The sequence below is a fragment of the Equus caballus genome, unplaced genomic scaffold (assembly GCF_041296265.1).
Source record: "Equus caballus isolate H_3958 breed thoroughbred unplaced genomic scaffold, TB-T2T haplotype1-0000340, whole genome shotgun sequence".
In the NCBI taxonomy this organism is placed as follows: Eukaryota; Metazoa; Chordata; class Mammalia; order Perissodactyla; family Equidae; genus Equus; species Equus caballus.
The window spans coordinates 162,157-186,248 of record NW_027221872.1 but is presented as its reverse complement, the minus strand read 5'-3'; the positions used below and the strand labels follow the sequence as shown (position 1 = coordinate 186,248).

Here is a 24,092-nt window from a genome sequence, read left to right as displayed (position 1 = left end):
GAGCTGTAGAAAATATTTTAGAATGAGATTCTAGTGTTGGTAACAAATTTATCTACATTGTTAATTCATCTGAAAGCTCCTATTCTTGAAAATGGCCCATGTGGAGGTAGAGAAGTTCCATGCAAAGGTTTAGTCCATTTTTGTTGACAATCTCTTGAGTGTATGTTAAAAACCTGGATAACAGGATAATGTTAATGGAGATTGGGGGAGGGACAGTGATGTATGAGTTTGGTTGACTTTCAGCAGTAGTAAGGTCAAAAGGAAAGCATTATAAAAGAAGAGTAGAGATTTAGGTCAGGGCTTTCTATGAAAAACAAGTAAAAACCATAAGCAGATGGAAAAAGTTTAAGTGACACAGTATGGCAGATTCCACTGATGAGTTTAATAGGCAGCCATTTTAGTGGCAGAGAGAGTAGACTGAAAAGTGAGGAGAAGTTTGGAAAATTCAAGGGACAAGAACCAGAAAAGCAAGGGGTCCCATCCTGCCCTGAGGATTCTTTTGTTCTGAAGTGTGTTAGCCCAGCTGAGTGAAGACCTGGGGAGGATGTCGTAGATCCTCTAAAAGGGGCATCCATCAGCTGCAGGAAGATGTGCCATCTCTCCCCAAAGCTCATTAGCAGATTGGAAGTGGGATGCTGCATTACTCTGATTAGCATTAATTTTATAATTCTAGGCAGAGAACTTTCCTCCACATGAGTCAGCCTTCACACAAAAACACAGACTCACATGGTGTGGATAAAACACAAGTCACCTTACTGCCGCTTCCCATCTTCCAAGGACCCAGTGGGAAGGAAAACGTGGTTCCCTAGCAAAGAGGGGAGTTAAGGGCTGGAGTTTTCCAGCTCTCCAAGCTGGGTGCAGGTCCCACAAATCGGGGAGAAGTGCAATGCCATCTTTCTGGCAGACCAAGACTTTGGGAAAACTGGGTCCTTCTGATCTGGTTAGGGAAGACGCAGTATTTCCAACAGCCACTGCAGCAGGGCAACAGCAGCATTACAAGTGAGATGAGGAACGTTGCCTCAGAGCCTCCCAGGGAGAGAGCATTTAGGCCGCTACCATTTATTGGGATAACTGGTTCCTGGCCCTTTGGAAAATACCCAGTCATCCCAGGGCTAGACTTCTCAGGAAAAGTAACTTGACAGTCCCTTTTAAATTTGCAACTAAAACCTATCTACACTTTTATTTCTTACATATATTGTTGGGGCTTCATTTCAAAATGCTATATTACAAAACTGTTTCAGATAACTTTAAATCCATGGCAGTGACTTTCAAATTCTTTTGATGGCAACTCACAAAATAAATCTATAAATTACTTTTTATCGTAAATCAGTATATACGCACACACACCAAAAGAATATAAAAATTTTATGAAACTGTTCTTACCTTTTTACGTGTAATACACTCTAATATTATCTATTCCATTTTGTTTCATTGTTTTTTAAGTGCTTGTCACACCCTCTAGAATTATTTCATAATCCACTAATGGGTCAGGACCTGCAGTTTGAAAAACACTATTTTAAAATTATTGCTTCCAAGTACCCTAGCCAGTAGTCTGGTATCCAGATTTTTAAAAGGCTTATTAAAATGCATCATCAAAAAGCAATATTTGCTAAAGGACCCTCAGTCTCTATAAAGAGCACTGTCTTGGGGATTCCATCCATAAGTTACCAGATAAATAACCAGCTTTCCTTTGCAGAACTGAGATGTGAGCTCAACACCAAGTAAAAATGACATAAAATCAGAACAAAGTTGGAAAAGGAGGACCACCTCCAAATGCAATATGTGGTCCTTCTGGGAAACATGAAGCAGCCTAGAGTGAGGTGAGGGGTACAAAACAGAAAAAAAAACTTTAATGGAGAAAAAATCAAGCTTGTAACTGCTGTCTCCAGGCTTCACAAGGTGCACTTGTACTTCCAACCCTAAGAGACAGAGTGATGTTCAGCATGACTCCATAATCCTGTGGCCTTGAGAACCTCAGCTGACATCAGTTAAGTCATTTAAGGATAACTGCAAATTAAATTAGTTCATCCTAATTATGCAAAAATGATAAATTCAAATAAGCAAGGTAATTCAATTCTGAATTAAAAATTTTTTCAATCACTTGCCATCTCAAATCAAAGCAAATGGGTAATGTTACCAATTATATCAATTCGACTCTATATTTCAATACATAGATATATGATGAACAATTAAAATTCTTATGTGATATGCATTTAACTTGTTAACATTTATGCTACAGTAGGGAACCACACTCGAGAAACAGGGTCATGTCCTTGAAAACCAAAGAAGGTTATCACAAAAGAGTCTTTGTAAGAATCCAGCAACAGAATGAGTCCCCAAAATCTATTAAGTAAACTATCCCACAGGAAAAGTGAGGCAGATCACACTAGTAAAGGCAACACTATGGAAGCTTATGAAATAGTTATCAAGGGAAATACTTGATACATAATAAAAATATTTAGTTTTAGGAAGCAGTATGATAGGCTCTGATATGGTTGCACTTATGAGTACAGGACTTTCATAGGAAGGAAAGAAATGGAAATTCACTGAATGTCTGTGTTTTGTCATGCATCACTAAATACCTTCGATTACATTATAGCATTGGAAACTAGGAAGCAGAAATGTTAAATAACTTGTTGTAGGCCACACAGTAATAAATGACAGAACTAGGACTTAAACTCCATCTTCTAATTACACATCCATTATTCTTGTCACATCAATACCACTTTATCCTGAGCTGGTACTCAAAATATGATAGTGCTTAAACTATTTGCTTAAGCATTTCTTAGGATTTCTGATCAAGGCCAATTCAAATTCCAATTTCAAGGCTAATGAATAAGAAAGTGACCTTTAAAAGGAAAAAAATACGTAAAACATATACATGCATTCCGGGTGGCATGATGAATCTTCAGACTTTCGAGATTCTTTGTGTCTCATGTAAGGATGAAAAAAGTTATCTATTGCTGTATAACAAACCACAACAAAGTGGAGTAGCTTGAAACAGTAACTTATTCTTGTCTCTTATTGTTCTGTGGATTGGCTGGGATTCGCTGGGCAGTTCTTGCTTGGGGTTTCCTAGGAAGTACAGTCAGATGTCATCTTGGGCTGAAATCCTCTTTGCCTCTATTGTGCTGGATGTCAAGATGGTTCATTTCTGTGTTTGCTGAGGATGCTGGCTGTTATCTTATTCGGGGCTGCCAACTGGAGGGCCTGCATGTGGCCTCTTCATGTGACTTGGGCATCTCTCAGAGTGGTGGCTGGGTTCCAAAAGAAAGCATCCCAAGAGGAAATATTCCAAAAGACCAGGCTTCTTACAGCCTAGCCTCAGAAGTCCCAGAAAGTCAACTCCACAGCATCCTATTGGTTGAGCCAGTCACTGAGGCCTAGGGGGAGGGATGTAGACTCCATCTTTTGATATGAGAAGCAGCAGGCAATAAGGGAGGGAGGGAGACTGCCCATGTCACCTTAGTCTTTAGCCTCCCATCTGGCATCTCTACTTTACCCAACTGAGTTAGAAGTGGAAATAGGTGATACAACTACAATAACACAAATTATTGTGTGGTGTTTCTCGATCTCTTTGGCACCCTCTCTTTCTCTGGAAACACAGCACTTCTTGAATGGATGGATAAATGAGTCTCTCCCTTTTCCTCTCTACTCCTTTTTTGCCTCCTCACCTTTCTTTTCTTCTTTTTAACTGCAGATGAAAGGTTAAAAAAATGTTTTAAGCAGCAACATACTCTAATTAGTAAATCTTATAGTTAGTTTCTACTCAGATCTCCCATTTGATGTCTACCTGCCTGATTCAGTCATCGTCCTATCAGGGAAGGTGATAAGAACGCAAGCAAAGGAGAGAAGAGAGGGAAAAATGGGAAAGCAAAAGTAGATTATCAAGGGAAGAAGGAAAATATAAATGGGAAGGGAAATAAATCAGGAGCACTGAACACCGTTAAGCCCAAATGGCTGAAAAGACAAAGGGAAAGAAGCAAATTTTTCCCTTATGATGCTGCATCCATCCTTCCTTCCTTTCCAATCCATGGCCGCCATCGCCAGCCTAGTCTAACCTTATTTCTTAATGCCTGAATTTTTGCTATATCATCTTACCTAAGCTCCCTGCCTAGTTTTTACCCCTTAGAAATCACCAAAAATGGGGCCAGCCCAGTGGTGTAGAGGTTAAGTTTGTGTGCTCCTCTTTGGCGGCCTGGGGTTTGTAGGTTCCCATTCTGGCACAGACCTATACACTGCTTATCAGGCCATGCTGTGGCAGGTGAGCCACGGATGAAATGGAGGAAGATGGGCACGGGTGTTAGCTCAGGGCCAATCTTCCTCCAAGAAAAGAGAAAGAAATAAAATAGATCATCAAAAACACTCCTTTCCTCCTGGTGCTCTCAATTACAAAAAAAGAAAAGAGAACACTAAATGACTTCTGAAGGATTAAGTCCAATATAAACATTTTAAGAATTTTCATAATCTGACCTAACTTTTCTTGCCACTCTTGTTTCTCAAGTCTCCCATATGTGAAACTCTTTACTCAGCCAGAGCACTCTACTCAGTGTATCCAAATACACAGAAAAATGAGACTAGATCTCACTATTACATCATGAAAAATACAAAACCTGAATCAAGGAAAATAACAGACAACAAAAATATTACATTACAGAAAGCAGTGTGGTGACATTATAAGCTTATAATTATAGCGGCTATGGTCCAGCTCACTTCTCACGAATACAGCCTTCTCCTTTTGTCTTCTGTCCTTTGCTCTAAGGATCCTATCACCAGGAGCATTCCCCACCGCTCTCTGTCTTCCTAAATCCTGTCTCGTCAGGACCCACAATATTAACTGACTAATTTGGAAGAAGTGTGATTAACAGAATTATTCTGGACCTGAAGTCCCTTGTTAACACTACAGCATCAGATTCGATTCTCGATGGACACCAAGTCACTCAAATTCCATCTCAGTTTTTACTCTGTAGATTTGTTCAGTATACGGTTGATTAAAGGACCATTCACCCCAGTTTGGTAGATAATTCAACCAGCCTCCAATCCAAAGTTTGTATAACTTTGATTTGTAGTAATTACAGACAGTAATTACAGAAACAGTTAAAACATTCATTGCTAATATTGTAACTCTTTGGGAACCTCATATAAATGCAGTTTTAAAAAACAGGATATTTGAAGATAGTAACATACACCGTGATTAACAAGATTTTGTGGTGAGAGTAGTTTATTGTCAGGTATAATTAAAGCTGTAGATGCTATTCTGAAAGTACAGACTTTAGGGGGCAAGGGAAGAGAGTTTTTGAAGCAAAGTACAAATTAGGAATAATTACAATGATGGTTATGGAATGTCAACATCCATTTCATCATGATGAGCTCAATCTCCTTCAAAATTCACTTGAGTCCGGGAAAGCATTAGTGTAAGACAAAAGGCAGCTTTGGGAAAAATACCTTTGATGTATTAAGGAGTAGAGTGATTGGCAGTCAGCAAACATAAAAATGGACGAAAGAGTAAATGTCTTGATCACCTACGGAAAGTGTACACTTCAAGTATCTTATTAAAAAACCAGTTTTCTTTTTCATGTCCAATGTTGAATGCACCTGCAATTGTTGGTTTTTAATCTATTTTGATCCCCAAACTGGATATAACTAAATGTTTTATGGGAGTCTATAAAGGTGATGAAATTATAAAGAAAAGTAAGTGAAAGATTATCAGACAGGAGAGTGGAGGCTTCTGGGGTGATATCAACATTGTATGATTTGACATGAGTGGTGTGTCTGTGGGTGCTCACTTCATTCTCCTTGTTTATGGTTTATGCGTGTTGCTCTTTACAAAGCAGTATGTAGAAAATCCGCTGACACTAATACCTTCGACAGTTCATTAGCCCAAGGGTGTCTGTTATGCTTTAACCAGGGCTTTGCTCACGTTCCCTTTTGCCCACATGAAGCCAGTTGTGCATTAAGAGATGACACAAACATGTCTTGAAACAAGAGATTTCTTCTTGTTTTCTAGAAGAAATAGCGAAGCTGGTCTAGCGCTTGGTGATATTTCCAAACAGTCCTTTTGTGAATGGCCGTGAGAAGATGTCCTTCTTCAGCCAAGGATGAAGTCTTATACTTTGTATTATTTAAAGTACCTGATGCCATGCTACACAACTAGTGTGTGTGCATCCATTCATCTGACAGATATTTATTGACTCACCTACCAGCTGACTCCCTGGGAAGCCAGAGCAGTTTGCCAACTAATATGGTTAATTGGGATTTGATAAGTGCTATAAAGACACCAGAGATTCAGCAGTTTCTCCCAGCTTTCGAACTTATTTTGGCTAATGGATATCACTCCCACTCCCATTTCAGTCTTACACAGGGATGCTAGAAGAGGATTGACCAGTCAGAAGGTGGAAACTTAATAAAAATTGGAAGTCAGAGACGGGAGGGAATGAAAGCAGCAGAGGAAGAAGGAGGCAGAGACTGGACGGCCAGCAAGGCCTCAGTGCCCTGCACAGTTTAAGCCGAGCCAGGTATTCTTCCTGTTTCCTTGCTTGATCTTTGCTTGATCCTCCCTCTTGCCGACGCCCTCACCTGGAGGAGTCAAGCCCAGCACAGATGCCACTGAGACAGGTCAAAGCCAGGGAAAGGTCCTGGGATCAAAACTTGGCTAAGTATGATCCAAACTTCCAAGCAGTCAGAAGTAAAAAGAGCCAGAAGATAAACCTAACCCATTTTTGAAGGGGTGCCAAAGGTGAAAAGCAGGAAAACCAAAATTACTCATCAAGTCTAAAGGGGGAGCACAGAGCCAGAAGCTGAGAGGAGAAGAGGAGTCAAGCAAGTCAGTGCCAGGTAAAAACAGAAATAGAGAGTTGAAAAAAAAAAAAAACAAAGCAAAGCAAAATGAAGGGTCCAAGACAATAATTGGGAGCATTCCTTGGGGTTTGATAATGGATTTTATGGGTTAGCTTAAGTTAAAAGCAAAAGATGTGAGCGGGTACCTTCCTTCCTTCTGACATTATCTCCCACCTTATCAACAGTCCATTGTTACCAAGGCATTAACAACACTTACCAAACAAAGTCTAGAAGCCCTTTGGGCAGTCTTGCTAAAAACCATCTTAGTCTAGACTGATTTGGCCTTGAGGATGACCACATCTCCGTAGGACAGTTCTCCCTGGATTCCTTCATTGGCTGTTTTGGGAAATGACGCACTTGGACAAATGGTCTACCTAAATGAATGATTCAGGTCTGAGCAGCATGAGACACTGGCAGATAGGAATGCCTCCCTTAGCAGCAGAAAATTTAGCACTTACCACGTCCCATGCGGCATGCTCTCCCAGAATACTTTTAATATGATATCCCAGTGTATTTAACATTTTAAAATTACTCCATTTGGTTAAAATCAATTAGATTTTTTTGAGGATCTTGGTCTTTCTCCAGCCCAGTTTAAACCATAATTTCCTGAAGACTAGGATTATCTCGCCATGTTCTTTTTCACGTCCCCGTCGTTTCTAGTCAAGCCTCAAAACATGAAGTCTGCACTGTGGGTTCATAGCACCTCAGAGATCATCTCGATTCTCCCCATCCCACAGTGGGAAAGTGACCTCAGTCAACGTGGAGTAGAGTGTTTAGTCTCAGCATTAAAATAAGTGTTTTCTTTTTTATTGTCTTTTCTTCCTGTCTGCTTTTCAGAGTAGAAGCAACAGTAATTTAAACTTTTCTGCTATGTGACCTACACTCCACAGGTACCTTATAATAGCTGAGGCAGGGCTTAACAAAGGAATTGGGTGTGTGTGGTATTTGTGTGAGCATGTGCTTGTGTGTGTGTGTGTGTGTGTGTGTGTCACAATCTGATTGCCGATGTGGGATGGGAGATGGGAAAGAATGTTTAGGCACTTGTGTATTTATATCAAAGAGATGGTAGGACCCACAAAAAAGAATTCATTTTTTGTGATGTTAATGTTATATTTTGGGGGGAGGTTTTGGGGGAGGAAGATTTGCTTCTAAGGGGTGGACTCATATCTCTGTGTGGGGAGGCTCAGTTATAACGACAACTGAAGTCTCTCCTGGCGTTGGGATATTTCATTCTCATAGGGAGAAATGCAATGCTCATCCCTCCTCCCTCACACCCCCCCCCACCACTTCCTTGGTGCCCTTCCAAGGTAGGGCCCTTGGTGGTGGCTGCTCAGTCCTCCCCCAGGGGTGGCTTTCCAAGGCCAAGAGGGCCAGAGAGGGCTGCTGCCAGAGATGCTTCTGTTCTGGCTCCTTCTCACTCCCCTTCCTGTCTGCTGGGGCTTTTGGTGGCAGCACCTAGTCCTGATGGGGTTAGAATACCACCCTGGAGTGGATGGTGTGTGCACCAGCAAGCATCCAGTCAATTCATGAGTTGTCCTCTGCGTGAGCTGGGCTGTGATGTGCCGTTATCTTCCTGCTCCCATTGTACACTTCACACACCAGCTTTCTCTCCAGACAGTTGTTTGATCACTAACTACTTCGAATATCATGACCATAGGCTCATTTATTTTTTTCTGTTTTAAAGGATGGTGCTGGTGTGCACAGGGAGCAGCCACGTCAATTCACACATTTGCCAAGGTATCCGATTGTGAGCTGCCTGTCAAGGTGCTGACTTTAATAAAAGCTTATTACCGTGAGCATTATTTAGCATTTATGTGGCTCCTCACAATTGTTTACCCATTATTTCTCAGCGCTCCCCTGTCCAGGTGATCAGTGTTAGCAACTCACATTGTAGAGGCAATAAATCCGGGGTCCTGGAGAGGTTTTAGTAATATCCCCAAAAGGACACAAAGTGAATAACCACAGAACAGTGACTTTCCTGGAACCTCTTGAAACTGGCCTGGACCCCTCTCCCTCTAGCATATTTGGCGAGTTCACTCATTCCATCATCTGGTTTGCAGACCTGCACAGAGTGGGCTCTTCTCGCAGATTGCAGCTCAGATACCCTGAGGCCTTCCCTGGTGACCTTATCTACAACAGCATCCCCTCCCCAAGGCTCTATCACATTCCTGTGTTTATGGACTCCACAGAGCTTAGTGCCACCTGAAGTTATCTGTTTATGTGAAGTTGTGTGTCTTTGTGTTTGTTGTCTGTCTGCACCATTCAGGAAGGTCATCACTATGAAAATAGCAGTCTTGCCTGGGTTGTTCATTGCTGTGTCCATCCTCTTTGTTGAAAGCACCTGTCATTACAGTAGGCACTCAATAATGCTTGTTGAGAGAATGACAGAGACAGACCCTGTAAATACTGTTACTCACACGTCATTTTCTTTGCCTTTTCATCTCTTTCTGGATTTTCTGGCCATAGTCACACATACAGTCAGTTATTCTCAATTACGCTGGAGCTAATGATCCAGGCTGTGGATGGCCCAGGTCCTTGGCTTCCTTCCCTCTCTGGCTTCCTCTCCTCTGGAGATTCCTCCAGATCTTTCGGTCTTTTCTGGCCTTAGTTGAGAGGGGTCGAGAGGAGAGTAGGGCAATGAAAGTCCTATTAGACAATTTTGCAAGTTCTAATAGCTTTTGACAGGTACAAAGTTGAAATTATTGATCTTAAGATTTATTTTTTACCTTATTTGTGGATTTAAAAAAATGCCTCTGTTTTATATATGCAGTACAGTGAAAAGTGCTTTGAAGAAGTTAAAAGCACTGTATAAATGTAAGAGAGAATTATGTATGCATGTAGTCCCATTAACCTTGGTAATTGAGACTTGGTTGTAGATTTAAAATATAATTAGTTTTGATAGAACAGTAGCTCACACTTTTCTAATGGGTAGAGCCAGACAAGGCTTAGAAAACGTGCCTTTGGTAGATTTTATTTTTGAGCCATCAAATCAAGACAAAGCTTACAATCCCTTCAGAGGCTAAAAGGGTGGCAGTAGTGGTGATTTCTCATCAACAAGTCAGAATAGGCAAATGGTCTTAAATGATTGAATTTTCTTGCTTCAAATTTCAGGACAATGAGAATACAGTTTCCTCCAAAAAAATCTTAGGCTGATCTTGGAAGAAAGACCCCCTGGATCATCTAAAAATAAAGTTTTCTATTTAAAGGTTGGTTTTAATGCTCGTTATAGCCCTATGTGCTACCAGAAAATGGTTTGCCTTTTTGTTTTAAACATAAGGAATCAATGTAATGCCTTATACCTGATAACCTGTGCTGTTGTATTTGGTCCTCCCTACAACTCTGTCCATAGATATTATTGTTGCCACTTTATAGGTGAAAAAACGGAAGCAAAACCATTAAGTGCCTTCCCCAAGGTCTTAAAAGAAGTCACCAAGAAGGTGGTGTGGCTCAAGTCTCCTGACTCTAGTTTACTATTCCCCACAATAATGTTGGAAAACCACATTGGAACGGGAAGACTCATTCCAAGTACTGCTGTCACACCAGCAAGCTTCAAAGGTCAGGCAGATATTTTACTTTACAGTTAAATTGGCCACGTTTGCTCAGTGTGTACTATATCCCAGGCCCTGTGCTTTGCCCTGGGAGGATTCAGAGAAAGTAAAAGACGGATTAGACTTTCCTGGCTCTTACAAGCTGGTGGGAATGGGAGACACATACATACAAACGTGAAAGGGCAAGGGGGACAGTGCACTAAGAGAGATACACAGCTCTGTGGGAGCAGGGGAGGAGCAGTCTCTGAACACGTTCCAGGAAAGGGGTCACCTTCCATGCCAAGATGAACTTTGCATGAATAAAGATTTAAGTGAGGACAGATTGAGAAGAGTGAAGAGGGGAATGGGGTGTCGACCAAATTTCATCCACCTGCAATTTTACCTACTCAAATTTTATCTACCACGGCAAGAAGTTAATGTCTAATATTTTAAAATTACTTTTAAATACAAGTATTTGCGTATTAGTTATATAAATAGAGGTAAACACCAGAACAACTATGATAGAAATGGCTCAAGTGGTTTCCATGGGGAATGGAACTGGGGGGATAGGAAGGATTGGGGTTGTGAGGTGGGGGAGGGCCTGCCGTGGTTCTTTAGAAAGCCTTCAGTACTATTTGGTTTTAAAGGCACAGGTATGGATTCCTTAGATAAATATTAATTTTTCAGTGAGCCTTAAAGAATGAGCAAGGTTTCTCCAAGGAGAGGGAGGAGGTGGGTATTTCTAGCAGAGGACCCAACATTAACAGAGAGAGGCGGCAGGAGAGCAGAGGGAAGAGCAGGTAACCCATTAGGATAACTGTGGAACACACCTCCCTGCGTGGGGACACATGAGCTGGTGCTTGATTGCAGAAGGCCTTGGATAGAAGGGCACGCACAGACACACACACACACACTCATGTGGTTGTCGGCAGGAAAGCAATAAAGGGTATTGGGCAAAGGGGTGATATGCTCAGAACTGAGCTTTACGTACAGCAGTGGTTCTCACCTTGGAGATTGCTGGGCCCCACATCAAAGTTTCTTCTTGAGTAGGTCCAGAGTGAGGCCCAAGAATCTGCATTTCTAATAAGTTCCCAGGCAATGCTAATGCTGCTGGTCTGGGAACCACAATTTGAGAAGCAATAATAGAGTAATCTAGCAACAAGGAGAAGTCGAGACTAGAGTAGTGGGAGAATGAAGGTCAAGGGACAGTTCCACTAGGACAGAGCAGAAGGAATGGGGCCCTGATGGGGAGTGATGGTGAGAAAGTCCAGAACAGCAATCAAGAGAACAGACTGACTGCTTCAAAGGATAGAGGACCATTGGGCCATGTTCTGGGTCACACCAAATCACAAATCACTGTTAAATCTCCAGTGCTTGGGCCAAGTATGCCAAGAAGCACCTGAAATTCATTTTTAAAGCAGCAATCCTGTCTAGAAATTAAGCTGTGAGTTTTACCTTACTTTCCCTTTCTTCCCCATCTCTAACGTCATTCTAGTGCAATTTAGGTTACAAAAGCATCTTCCAGGGAGAGCATTCATATCTGCACGTGGTCAGAAAGTGTATCTGTCTGTATATATAAAATCGTATTAAAGCTGGTTTCCTTATTATTTCATTTTAGAACATCCCTGTAGCTAAATGGTGTTCAAAGTAAACATGGAGAACAGAAAGCATCCATCTCTACCTAGTGGGGCAAAAAATGACTGAATTCCCATACCATATAAATACCCCATGAAAACACAGAGGAATCCTTGTTCCACCCAGCATTCACTGAGTATCTGCCTCGTGGCAAGCACTGCGGATGTGCTTGGAAACAAAGATAAATAAAACGTGGGCCCACTCCCCGCAGTTCAACATCTAGCAGTCTTTGTCCCATGCTCTTAAATCTTGCTAAGGATTGGGTTTTGTTTGTAATAGAAATTCTAAAGCAGGGACAGAAGAAGTTATCTTTCCTAAATTGCCCACCTCTGTTGTCTAATTATTCCACTGAGGAAAACACTTGGTCCTTCGCTGAGCTCAGATATGTTTTGCTGACACACAGAGTCTGGGCAGCGTCCAGCCCCCCGTTTACTCCCTGGTCTTTAAGTCTAGTAAGTATTTTATCATTTACACCTTTCGATGTCCAAAGAGAGTGCCGCTCGGGGTTTAAAACATGTAATTTCCTTTACTACTTCCCCAAATAACGGGGTCATTTCAGGACCAGGACAGTTTGGCACTGGGACGTGTTTCCCAGCAGTACTAATAGTTCGAGAGAGGAGCAAGTGTCTTCACATCTGCAGGTCTGGGTGCCGAACTTTCTATTGTCAGTGAGAATCATGTCCCAGTGAAAATGTAGAAGTGAACCAACCCTCAAAGGGATAAGGTGACAGGGAGTGGTGTTTACTTGAGTCAGAGAGTAACTGAAAATGACTTCTGCAGCTGGAATGAAACAAAGGGTTGAAGGTCAACTTCCTCTTTGATTTTGGCTAGTCAGCAGTTCAAGCAGCCTTTTCAAATGTTTCGTGTCTGCTGACTTGTCCAACTCTATAAAAGACCCCACATCTTGCACCAACCTGTACCTCTTGGGCACTGGAGCGAAACAAAAGGAAAAATGTTCCATCTTATTAGAATTAATGAAGTCATGCCACTCACATCCGTCCACGTTACTCCACTTTGGTCACCACCATTGTGGTCCATGCTGACATCATTTCTTTCGTAGATTACTGCAGTGGCCTTCTCACTGGTCTCTCACATCCTGTTTACCCCATCCAAAGCATTCTTCACATTAAATCACTGTAATTCATTAATTCACAGTATTAATTCACAGTAATCTTTTGGAAACTCAAATAATACAACTAAAATCTGAATACCCTACACATATAAATAAATCCTAACTTAAAAATTTCCCCTGGCTCCCCATTGCTCCAAAGACTTAACTAGTTGATTTGGCCCAGAGAACTCTGCTTAATCTGTGCCTCCCACGCTTTTCCCTCTTCTTGTTGCATCACATTCCTCCCTCCTCACTCTCTCTGCTCTCATCACCCAGATTCCTCTGCCTGGAACACTTCTCCCTCCCTGCTTTGCCAAGTTGTCTCCTACTCACCTTTTACCTCTTAAGCCTTATCAGCTCCTGAGGGGTGGGTGAGGAAGACCCTCTTCTCCTTGGTTAGGCCAAATCCCCATGTTTTAAACTCCCTTGGCACCGACAACCAGCTCATGAACCCTTCATAGAATGTAACATGGGACATTTACACAATCTTGTATAATTAATTTCTGCCTGATCTCCCCTCTAGACTGTAAGATCCATGAAGGCAGGGACTCTACCTTTTTGCTTACCATTGTATTCCAGAGCCTGGCATAGTGTCTGGCACATGTTAGGTACTAAATAAATTCATTCTGAAGGAAGGAAGAATGAATGAGTGGTAAATTGATACTTCTAAAATAATAAAGAGGAGGCCTAGCATTTTAAATGAGTGATAATAATGGGTAGCACATATTAAACTTCTAGTGTCAGGTAAACACTGTTTGAAACTCTTTACTCATTCATTCCAGTTCCGAGGACCAACCCTATCAGTACACATCAGTATCTGCGCATAATAGATGAGATCTGAGACTCAGGCTACTTGTGCAAGGCCAGGCAGCCAGTGTAAGGTGAAGCCTTAACAGTTGTCAATATTGTTACTCTATTTATTACTATTCTCACCTTGGTGGAGTTCCTAAGAGTGCCATCGTCAAAGGGGGTGGTGTTGGGCAGGCACAGCCCTGCCCCCAGGCCTCTGAGTGCCTTCTAAGGCTGGGCCTGGAGTGAGAGTTTGGGGGCCCAGGGGCTGTGAGGGCCTGCCCACCGTAATGGAAATGGCAGATGGAGGAAAGGATCCTTCAGGCTGGGCAGTGGGGAAGGTCACTCAGGCATCCAGAAACCTTCCTCAGAACCTGTCTTTGAATTAAATCTCAACTCATATCTTCCAGAAGCCTGAGGTGAGATGTCTGGCCATGTTGCTGGTGCCGTCGCCCTCAAGAAGCCAAAGAGGCTCTGAGTCTCTCAGGCCCTGCCCCCAGACGTGGCCCCGCCCCAGAGCATGCTGGGCAGGACCTCCCCATCGATCCCTCCTATTGCCAATGTATTCCTCCAGAGGATTCTGAGCTCTGCTTGGTGTTTCCAGCTGTGATGAGGTAAATGTAGTCTTGGTCCTCTGGAAAAGTAGATAATTAAGGCAGATAGTCCACACATGTGAAAGTGTTGTGACTTGGAAAGGGCGGCCAGATCCCAGGTTGGGAGGATTAAGGAAAGCATTGAGGGAAACCTTTCAGTATGGTGGGAAGGAAGGAGGAAAGAAGAGATGGAGGATCTCATTTTGGTTTTGGTTTTGTTTTGTTTTGAAGTTTTTATGAAGAAAAGTTCCCATCTGATGACTTCTCTGTTTCCCTCTGGTGGTCCAGCACATATGATCAATGAGCGGGGAGTGTGGACAAGGTGTAGGAAAGTGGAATTGTTTTGAGAACTTAGGCAAGCGAGTTGACTGAGAAAACAATCACAGAAGCTCCCCCGAGACAGGGCCTCTGTTTGTTGCCTCCACTGGGTGTCCCAAGTGCTTGGAAGAGCATCTGGCACATGGTAACACAGGAGGAATGACTGGATTCTGAGGCAGTGGTGGAGCTGAGCAACAAATGTAGAACAGAAGTTTATGGGGCACAAACACACTTGTGTGATTTTATCCAAGACGAAGCAGGCCCTTATTTGAAGGCAGTTCTAAAAAAGGCAGAGTTGGAGTTTGCTAGACAGGACGAATGAAAGAAGGGGGTAGGCTGTTTAGAGCAGAGCAGTATATTTAGGTTTAGGATTAAGTGATGCCCCATGAAGTTTTCCTTGGAGAGGGAGGAAATGAAGACAAAGGTTGTCAGGTGAGCAGGGGAAAGTATAGAGTGGCTTGTAGTTCCTGAATAGGTTGAGGAATTAACATGCTGAGGGCATAAGCTGAGAGGATAAAGGGTGGAATGTCAGACTGTATTTTTTCAGAACACACAAGTGTTGCTGGTGATAAGTTCTAGGATATGGCCATAACTGAACTGGAATGAAGGTAAAGGACTCTAAGATGAGAAGGAGCAGACAGTGAGAGATCAGATCATTGGATGGTCTATCCGGATGGATGTTGGGGCCTCTGATTGATTCCTTCCACTTTGAGTTCCTTTCCTGTCCTCCACAGAATTGGCATTTCCTCTAACTCTAACCTTCAGTCCATGGCATGACTCTGGACAAGAAGGCAGAAATGGGGTGGTGAGAGAGAGGGCTGAAGTAGACATCCGTTTTGTTTTTGTTTTTATTTTGACACTCAGCATTCACTCACCTTCTAAAAATAGTCCTTCTTTTGCCCTCTGGGGATCTAACCCCATTGTCAGTTTCAGTCCATGTCAAGTGGAGTTGTTTATCACTAACGCTCTTACTTTAAAGGAGGGCATTGAAGTCAGGCTTGGCCAAAAAGATTGGTCCATGCTTTTGGCAACAGCGTTTGGTCAGGGATGGGCATGTGACCCAACTGGAGACAATAAGGCACAGTGGGACTTTTAAAGGGACTAGTGGGAGAAACAACCCATTTTTGGCTGTGCTTTTAGTTTGGAAGATGTAGCTACGAACTTGCCAGACAGACTTACAAGGTAGCCAGTCCAGAATCTAGAGCAGAGAAATGGATAGAAACTGAAACTTGATGAGATCAGCTGAGCCCCAATATGAATCCTCCTGCCTGAGGGCAGCCTTACTCCCAGACCTTTTTCAGGTGCCTGAGTCAACAGATCCTGTTTTTAAAGTCAGTTGAATTGTACTTGCCATCATTTACATCCAAAGAATCCCTCACAGCGTAAGGGGGCTCTCCATCCCTGGCTCCCTCTTCTGTGCTAGCACTCTGAATATATATTACCTTCTCTGCCCTTCAGGTCGTGCTCTTCTATAAAAGAGGGTAAAGAAACCTACTTCAAAGCATTGTAAAGTTTAAATGGGATAATATACATAAAAAGCATAAATTTGTTTCACAACATTGAAGTACAATAAGCAGTACTTAATTTTTCTAAATTAAATTAAATCTGGCTCAAAGACCCCATTTTAAAGGGTAGGAAGATATACAATAGTAGTCATTAATGGGAGCTTTTTGCCTATTTAGTTAAGTATTCACCATCAAATATGTAGGTAAGAGCCTGTGATCTTGAGTCCATCTCGGTTGCCCCTGGGATTTTCATTGCCCAAGCCCTTCAGGCCCATTGAAAGGCCAGTGGCTGCACAGCCTCTGTGCTAAGTGTGAGCAATGCCGTGTCTTGCGACAGCTCTCAAGATGATGGGGCTTGATGATTAGTCATCTCAGCATCATCACTTCATCCCTTAAAACATTGTGCTGTCTCCTAGAGGACTTCCACACAGAACCCGTCCACCTAAGGGACTCGTGTCTACATCCTGATTCTCAGGGTCTTGGAGCCACTGCTACCTTTAGGCAACTCTCCTTCTCTCACCCCAGCACTTGTGTCAACCCCTATCTCCTCTCTCCTTGGAGCAGCCAGCTAAAGTCTCCTCCCACATGAGGGTCTGGACAGGACTGTACGACAGGTGTCTCACAACTTCTCCTTGGGTTCAGGAAACATGAAAGCCATTAATAACTCCTGAACCCAGAAGCCCAGAACTTCCTGTAAGACAAATGAGGAAAGGTAGCTTTTATTCCTTCTGGAGTCCCCTCAGGTGGAGGGTAGAAACAGCATTATCCTGCTTCAAATGAAGGTTGCCTCAAGCTGGGCAAGAATCCCTGCAAAGGAAAATTACCTACTCTTGTCAGCCCAACCCCCTCCCACAGTGAAGCATTGCTAAACTTGCATAATAGTCAGTTCCTTCTCTACCTCCTGGCCCCCATAGAAGGAAGGAACAGACCCCGAGTCTCCTGGGAGAGATAGGGAGGCAGCCTCCACAAATCTCTGAGCTTCCACTTGGCCTCCCTAAGGAAGACCAAACGTGTCCTTGTGACCCCAGGAAAATAGCCTAATTTAGGCTCTGATCCAGGACCAATGGAAGTTCCAGAGGAAAGGCCTCAAGAGGAGCCCCGGGGCCAGCCCCATGGCCAAGTGGTTAAGTTCGCATGCTCCGCATTGGCGGCCCAGGGTTTCACTGGTTCGGATCCTGGGTGTGGACATGGCACTGCTCATCAGGCCACATTGAGGCGGCGTCCCATATGCCACAACTAGAGGGACCCACAACTGAAATATACAACTATGTACTGAGGGGATTTGGGGAGAAAAAAGAGAAAAAAAGAAGAAGAAGATTGGCAACAGTTGTTAGCTCAGGTGCCAATCTTTAAAAAAAAAAAGAGAGAGAGAGAGAAGAGCCCCTTCTCATAGCCTTGGCCCCTTCATTGTGGCTGCAGATTAGGGCACAGTTCTGAGTGTTAATCCATGTGAAGGCTGCCTCAAGAAAGCTGATTCCCTTAGGCAGCACCTGGTACCAGAGAAATTCACAGTACCTGAAGCTGGGATCTGGGGTTCCCATACCCAAGCCACATCAAGGTACCAGTCAATTCATGCATTTTATTGGCCCTGACATTAGGTTTGGAGTGTGGGCTTGAGGGTATAAAAATTCAGGTAACCCATTCCCATCACATTCTATGTCACTGAAAATTCTTCAGGCGCCACAGAATATCGTGTAAATGAGACCCCCACCCCCACCCCCACCCCCCACATCCCCCAAGCTGCACAGCACTGATCTCTGGGTATAAGCAGCAAGCCCATGAAATCTGTTTGTAGAGAAATTCATCCTCATCTCTCCAGTCACTGTTCAGCTAATACGTTTTCCTTCTTTTGGTAAGAGTCCTGCTTTCCCATAGGAACTGGAATCTGGGAAAAAGGAAAACAGTACTAGAAGCAGAATAAGAGTGTGGGATCACTCCTGGGTGGTACTGTCACCTCATTTGGACAGTTCACTGCCTAGATGTGCTGAGTGTGCAAATTCTGTCTCGTTGCCTCATCCAGTGTTTCTCTGAATAGAAGCAAATATCTGGGCACCAGGTATGACTTGTTTTGTGACCCCAGCCAGTAAGTCAGCCCTTTTGAGCCACCACCTCTCCTTTGGTTAGAAGCTCTTCGGCAATGGGTTCATGGAAAACATCCCAGAATGGGAGCTACATGCTGAATTCCCTAGTACTGGCTTTGCCATAGATTGTGTGATTCATCCTCTCGGATGTTCAAGCTGTGAGAAGCAAATTTGAAATGATGGATGTGCTATATTAAATATATCAATAAGAGCAGAAGTTAAACCTTGCAAGCTGTAGGGTTTGCTTCCTCTATAAGCCTGGCTATCTCTATGGGAACTGAAGGTTGCTTCTTTAGGCCTGTAGTCGGGGAGATAGAGCAGAGTGGAGATACGGTGGCGGAGTGAGGATGAGCCGTCTTGCACCTAATTTTTCCTCCCCTCTAAGTCTGAATACTGGCAGTGGCGAGGCAGGTGGTTCTAAGGGCTCCTTTCACTTTACCGTTCATGATGACCCCACACCGCCTTTACCTCCATGCCACCTTTCCCTCCTTCTTTGGATGCTTCAATCTCTTTGATGTTTTTCTTACCAGACGTTACTCCGCTTAGCCATTAAACAGCTTTAACTTTGATGACGTGGATATGGATGAGCACAAGGATCCACTTGGTCCCTTTGGTCACTTTTGCTTCAGTGAACTCAGTGGGATGTCCAAGAAGAAACCCTTGTGTTAGGAAGAGTTCTAAGAAGGTTCCAAAGATCCCTTCTTTTGCTAGTCATACCCTTGTATAAACTGCTCCCCTTGAGTGTAAGCTGGACCTCATGATTTGCTTCTGACTAATAGGATAAGGGAAAGGTGATGGGATATCATTTCCCTCATTAGTTTACAAGATTGTGACTTCTGTCCTGCTAGCAGACTCTCTCCTGGCTTTGATGAAGCAAGCTGCCATGTTGGAGAGGCCTACATGACAAGGAACTGAAGGTTGCCTCCGGCCAACTCCAGCCAACAGCCATCCAGGAATTGAGGCTCTCAGTCCAACAGGCCTTGAGGAACTGCATCCAGCCAGCAGCTATAGAAGTGAGCGAAGAAGTGTGTATTTCCCCAGTCAAGCCTTCAGCTGAGACCCCAGCCCCAGCTGACACCTTAATTGCAGCCTTGTGAGAGACCTTGGAGCAGAGAACCCAGGTAGGCCTTGCCTAGATTCCTCACCAACAGAAACTATGAATTAATAAATATTTGGTTTTTTAAGTCACTAACTTTTGGGGTATTTGTTATATAGTAACTAACACACCCCTAAATTACTGTAACCTTGGTGTAAGATGTAGCATGGCTGGGAAGGCAGGCACCAAATGAGAGGACAACCTCCTTGACAACATTCCTGGAGATACTGTCTTCAATCTCGAAGACTATCCCCAATTCTCTTAGCTGCAGTGGTATCATTGTGCTCCCCCCAGCCCTGATTAGTCTCCAGGAGGTGAGGCCTAGGTAAGGTAGTGCTGGGTGGAATGGATGGCCAGGATGTGGGGTGTTAATCTGTCTGGAAGGGACATTGTGAGCTCGAAGTGACCCTCAGGGATCATGAGGAGTGATGATAAGGTCATTCTTCCCCTCCTCATTTTTTCCTTCCTTTTCCACTCACTCCACCATTCCTTTTTCCCTACTTGTTTTCTCCTTTTGCCCCAAATTCTGGGTGGCTGCCCGACGACCATTCCTACAAATGATAGCCAGGTGATCTCTTGGTCTTGCAATAATCCTACCAAGCTGGGCCTCCTGAGGAAGTTTCCCTCGGGAGCGGCTCCTCCCATTCCTTGAGGTGTCCTCACATGCAGGGAGACCTCATTGTTGAGCTCAGAATGTGCCTTCCAGACAGATTAACACCCCACATATAACAGATTCTTCAGCGGGACTCACCCAGTTCCTGGACCCTGCCCTGGCCACTCCAGTGTCCACAATCGCAAAACCCATCCATACGCACACCTGCACTGACTGCTCACCTGTGAGATACTCAGGAATCAGCAACTTTTTCTAAATGAAGGTAAGCTACCGTTTTCAGGAAAAGATTCATATCTCTGGTCCTTTTCAGAGCTGCGAGTTCTCTCCTCCCTTCTGCTCCAGGAAGGGTAGAGGAAGGGGAAGGGTGAACTGCTCCCCATTTCCGTTAGGGTCAGCTGAGGCGTGGGGACGTGGCCCACCACCCAGACCTCCTGAGGGAGAGAAAGGCTCTTAGGAGCAGGTGACATTCATTCCTCACCAAGAGATCCAAGAGCAACATTTCCCCCTGCCACTCACCTCAGGGCCTAAACACCCCCACACTTCCAATTCCAAAACTTTCTGAGGCAACAAGGGGAAATTCTGGCTGTATCCTTCCAGAGGAACGCATCCCACCCTGCAGCTGTGTATAGTTCAGGATAGTGAGGGAGCAGATGGAAAGACAAGTTGAGCCAAGTTCTGGACTTGAAGGGTTTTTCTCATTTTGAAAAGGCCCGGAAGTTTTTAGAGTAAACTTTTTGTACTTTTTATGAAAAAGTAAAGTGTTTTAAGTACAGGACATCTGAATAAGGTCAAATACAGGACCCAAGATAAAACTGAGAAAGCCACTGTCAGGCCCCCTACAAGGGACTGGTCATCTTGCAGAAACCGAAAGAGGAAATCAGTCAGAGCTGACTTCCCTCCTTCCTTTCCCTGAGCATAAGCGCTGGGAACCCCAAATCCACTCCCCCAAAGCACCACACAGAGAACACTACTCTCTCCTAGCAGAAACATTTATTGAGGACGATCAGTATCCTTGGTTGTGTTAACCATGGTTCTCATCAGAGGATGTGTTCTCGTGAAAACTGCAATGCTTTCTCAACAAGGACTGAATGATTTCTTTGGGGACATTTTTCCTCCCTGGAAGTGTTGGAGAAGCATTTCCTGTTTGAATAGAAGAGTCAGATCTCTGAACACAGTGCTTTCATTAGAGGTGAGGGTGGCTGGAGGGACGTGGCATACATCATGCATGCAGGTGGGTCTTGGATGGGGCACAGACTCCCTGTAGGGTGAGGAAGGGGGTTGACTCTGGCATAAATGCTGGTCCTTGAAGGCCACAACTTTCCAGGGCTGTCTGATCCTGTCTCTTTTCTGTCTAACCCTTGTACGAAAACTCTTGTCAGGAGGGACAGCATCTTGGCTGCAGGATGTGGTCCTTGCCCATTCCCCTGGCTGTGGGTCAGAGAGCCCCGTAGTTGGAGGGATGCCCCTCGTCAGGCTCTACCTGGGCCTGCAGTTCCCCCTTCTGCTGACTTAACTCTGCAGCCTCAGGTTCGTATCTACATGCCAGTTTCTCCTCTAGGATCTTCCCGATGGCTCCCATGAGCTCATGAGCTTCAGGAGGCCCACAGCTCACGAGAGCTTCACTTTGAGCCTGGGTCTCAGAGCGGTGCAAAGGTTGACGTGAACTTGGCTTTTTGCTGGGGACTTTCCTGCCCTGTGATTTTTTCCTTGGAATTAATCCACTGAAAAAACTGCCTCATTATTTTTCTGAAGTAACTTTCAGGAGGAAACTGTTCATTCTGTGACAGATACGGGGAAGTGCCCTGTAATTCTCTGTCCTCAATAGAGTGGCTCTTCTTTCTGGCTTTAGACGTCCCAACTCCTGAATCCTCACTTCCACATTCTCCTGCTCTGGAGTCCAGAGGTCCCACTCTCTTTGCAGCTGGTGGGAAATTCCTATCCTGGCATTTCCATGAGACATGCTTAGAGGCCCAGGGTTCCCGCTAATCTCCAATGTCCTCCAAGTGGACTTGCAGCACCTGGGAAGCTCCCATGTCCCCACTGGAGACGCTCTGGGACTGAGTCAGTGAGGAGTCGAAGGCAAGCTATCTGAAGTAAGGGATATGTCAGCGGGAGAGCCTTTAGGCTGGCTATGTTCCTTGCTCTTCAATTGAAACTTCAACTCGGTAGGGAGCTGTTTTTTAATGTCTGATGGTTTGGAATCTTGGGGAACTGGTATTTTTGATGAGGGACGTTCACTGGTCAGGGTAGTTTCTACTTTGCTCACATTGATATTTACCATTTGGGAGCTTCCCAACTTGTTGGTTGTCAAGATGTCACAAGATTGTGATGTAAGAACGCACAGCTCCTCAGCCTTGAATATCTCCCTGAAGTTCATGGTGGACGTGGAAAAATGTTTTGAATTCTTCTCCACTATCTTTTGGCCCTGAATCATGTCCTCTCTATCACTGGAACTCACATTCTCATCCCTTGGCACATGTCCAGCCCCAGCTTGCCTTGTGGGCACCTCTCAGCTGCATCTGTTATTGTCTAGTGCAGTCTTACTGTGACTCACTTTGTCTATAAAGCTGTGTGTGAGGATCTCTGAAGTCTGTCTGCCATGCTCGATTGCCTGGATGTCCTTGGCAAGCTCCCGGTCGATATCAGAGTGGGATGGTTTTAGGGACCCCTGTCCTTCGTTGCCCACAGATGAGGTAGCAGGGAGTGGAAGATCCAGGATGGGGACTGAATTCGTTGTTTGCAACTTATTTCCCTGAAAACTTTTAGAGCTTCCCTCAGGGGGCTTGGAAACCTCAGCTTTGGAATCCACCCCAGAAATATAGGTGGCTGAGGAGAGAAAGTCAAATTGGGGAAGAGGCCATGTTTTGGCTTCTCTCAACTTATAGGATTTTATGGATTCAAGAACTTTGAGGGGTAGGCCCCACCTCTGACTCACACGAAACCTTATAATATGGGCTTCTAGCACCTGTCGGGTGTTGGGATCCAGAAAAGAAAGCTCTGGAGTGGTCATCTGGGGGTGGACCCCACCTACTGTTATGTTTTTCAAATTTCTGTTTTCCATATTGTTCTGGGAACTCCGAGAAGGAGGGGATGGGTTGTCCTCAGCCAGCCATGAATGACACACCCCAAGGGGGCTCCTCCCCGCAGTGATCTGCCAAAACTTCTGGCTTAGATGTAATCTAAGAATGGTTTTCATTTCATTCTGGTCTGTGTCCTTCCTTGAGACATTTAAGAGTTCATTCCCTGAGTAATTTCTTGAGTGACACACACAGCTACTTTCTGTCTCTGAGGCAGCCCTCAGACTCTTTAGTAGGTAGCATTCTGAGACCCTTGGAGGACTATCTTCTGGGCTCTTCTCTAGGATATATCCAAGATTCCTCTTCATGTCCTGCCTTAGTTGAAACTTTGTTGAGATCGTCTCATGGAAGCTTCCTGGGAAACTCAATTCAGTCTCTGCTCGATCCTTGCTACTCTGGCCCTGAAGCTGACGGAGCTGTGAGTGAGCATGTCTGCCTTTTTGCTGAGATGTTTCTGTGCATTTACACAGAGACTCTAGATTCCTACTGGCATAGAGGCAGCAGTGTGAGAATAGCCTCCTTGGAATGTGGAGCTCCATTTTATCCTGGGGTTCACTGGTGATATGAAAATGGCCAGGAAGGACAGAGACTGGTACATAGGCATGGGAGGACTGGCTGACCAAAGGAGGGGTGAGAGCTTGAGGACAAGTGGCTTCTTGAGATTTTTGGAATGCAGGGACTAAACCCCACAGACTTTCTTGTTGCTTCTGCAACATGTGCCATTTCAGGTGTTGATTTTCAGTTGAGATATGAGAGTCTGACTCAATCTGGGATCTATGGAAAGACACTCCATGGTCCCTAATCTGGGATGGAGAAGAAGATGGTAGGATTGAGAGTGGGGATTGAAGGTGGGCATGGGGCTGGACCTGAGTGAAAGGTGGGGGCTGGGATTGGGGGTTGGTCTGAGAGA

The 24,092-nt window shown here is 44.3% G+C and overlaps 1 protein-coding gene across 50 annotated transcripts in view; it reads left to right on the top strand.

Moving 5' to 3' along the window:
• Window positions 1-24,092, top strand: part of LOC138922045 (ral guanine nucleotide dissociation stimulator-like) — a 91,649-nt gene that overhangs the window by 13,452 nt on the left and 54,105 nt on the right. For 6 of the 50 annotated variants that reach the window (XM_070258831.1, XM_070258828.1, XM_070258861.1 and 3 more), the window contains exons 4-7: window positions 9,949-10,043; window positions 10,210-10,392; window positions 14,310-14,513; window positions 19,248-19,517. The gene's annotated coding sequence lies outside the window, so the exon portion shown is untranslated. Of the gene's footprint in view, window positions 1-6,351; window positions 6,835-9,948; window positions 10,044-10,209; window positions 10,393-14,309; window positions 14,514-19,244; window positions 19,518-20,224; window positions 20,368-24,092 lie in introns of those variants that run through there. The other 44 variants (XM_070258841.1, XM_070258873.1, XM_070258830.1 and 41 more) reach the window with 19 other exon arrangements.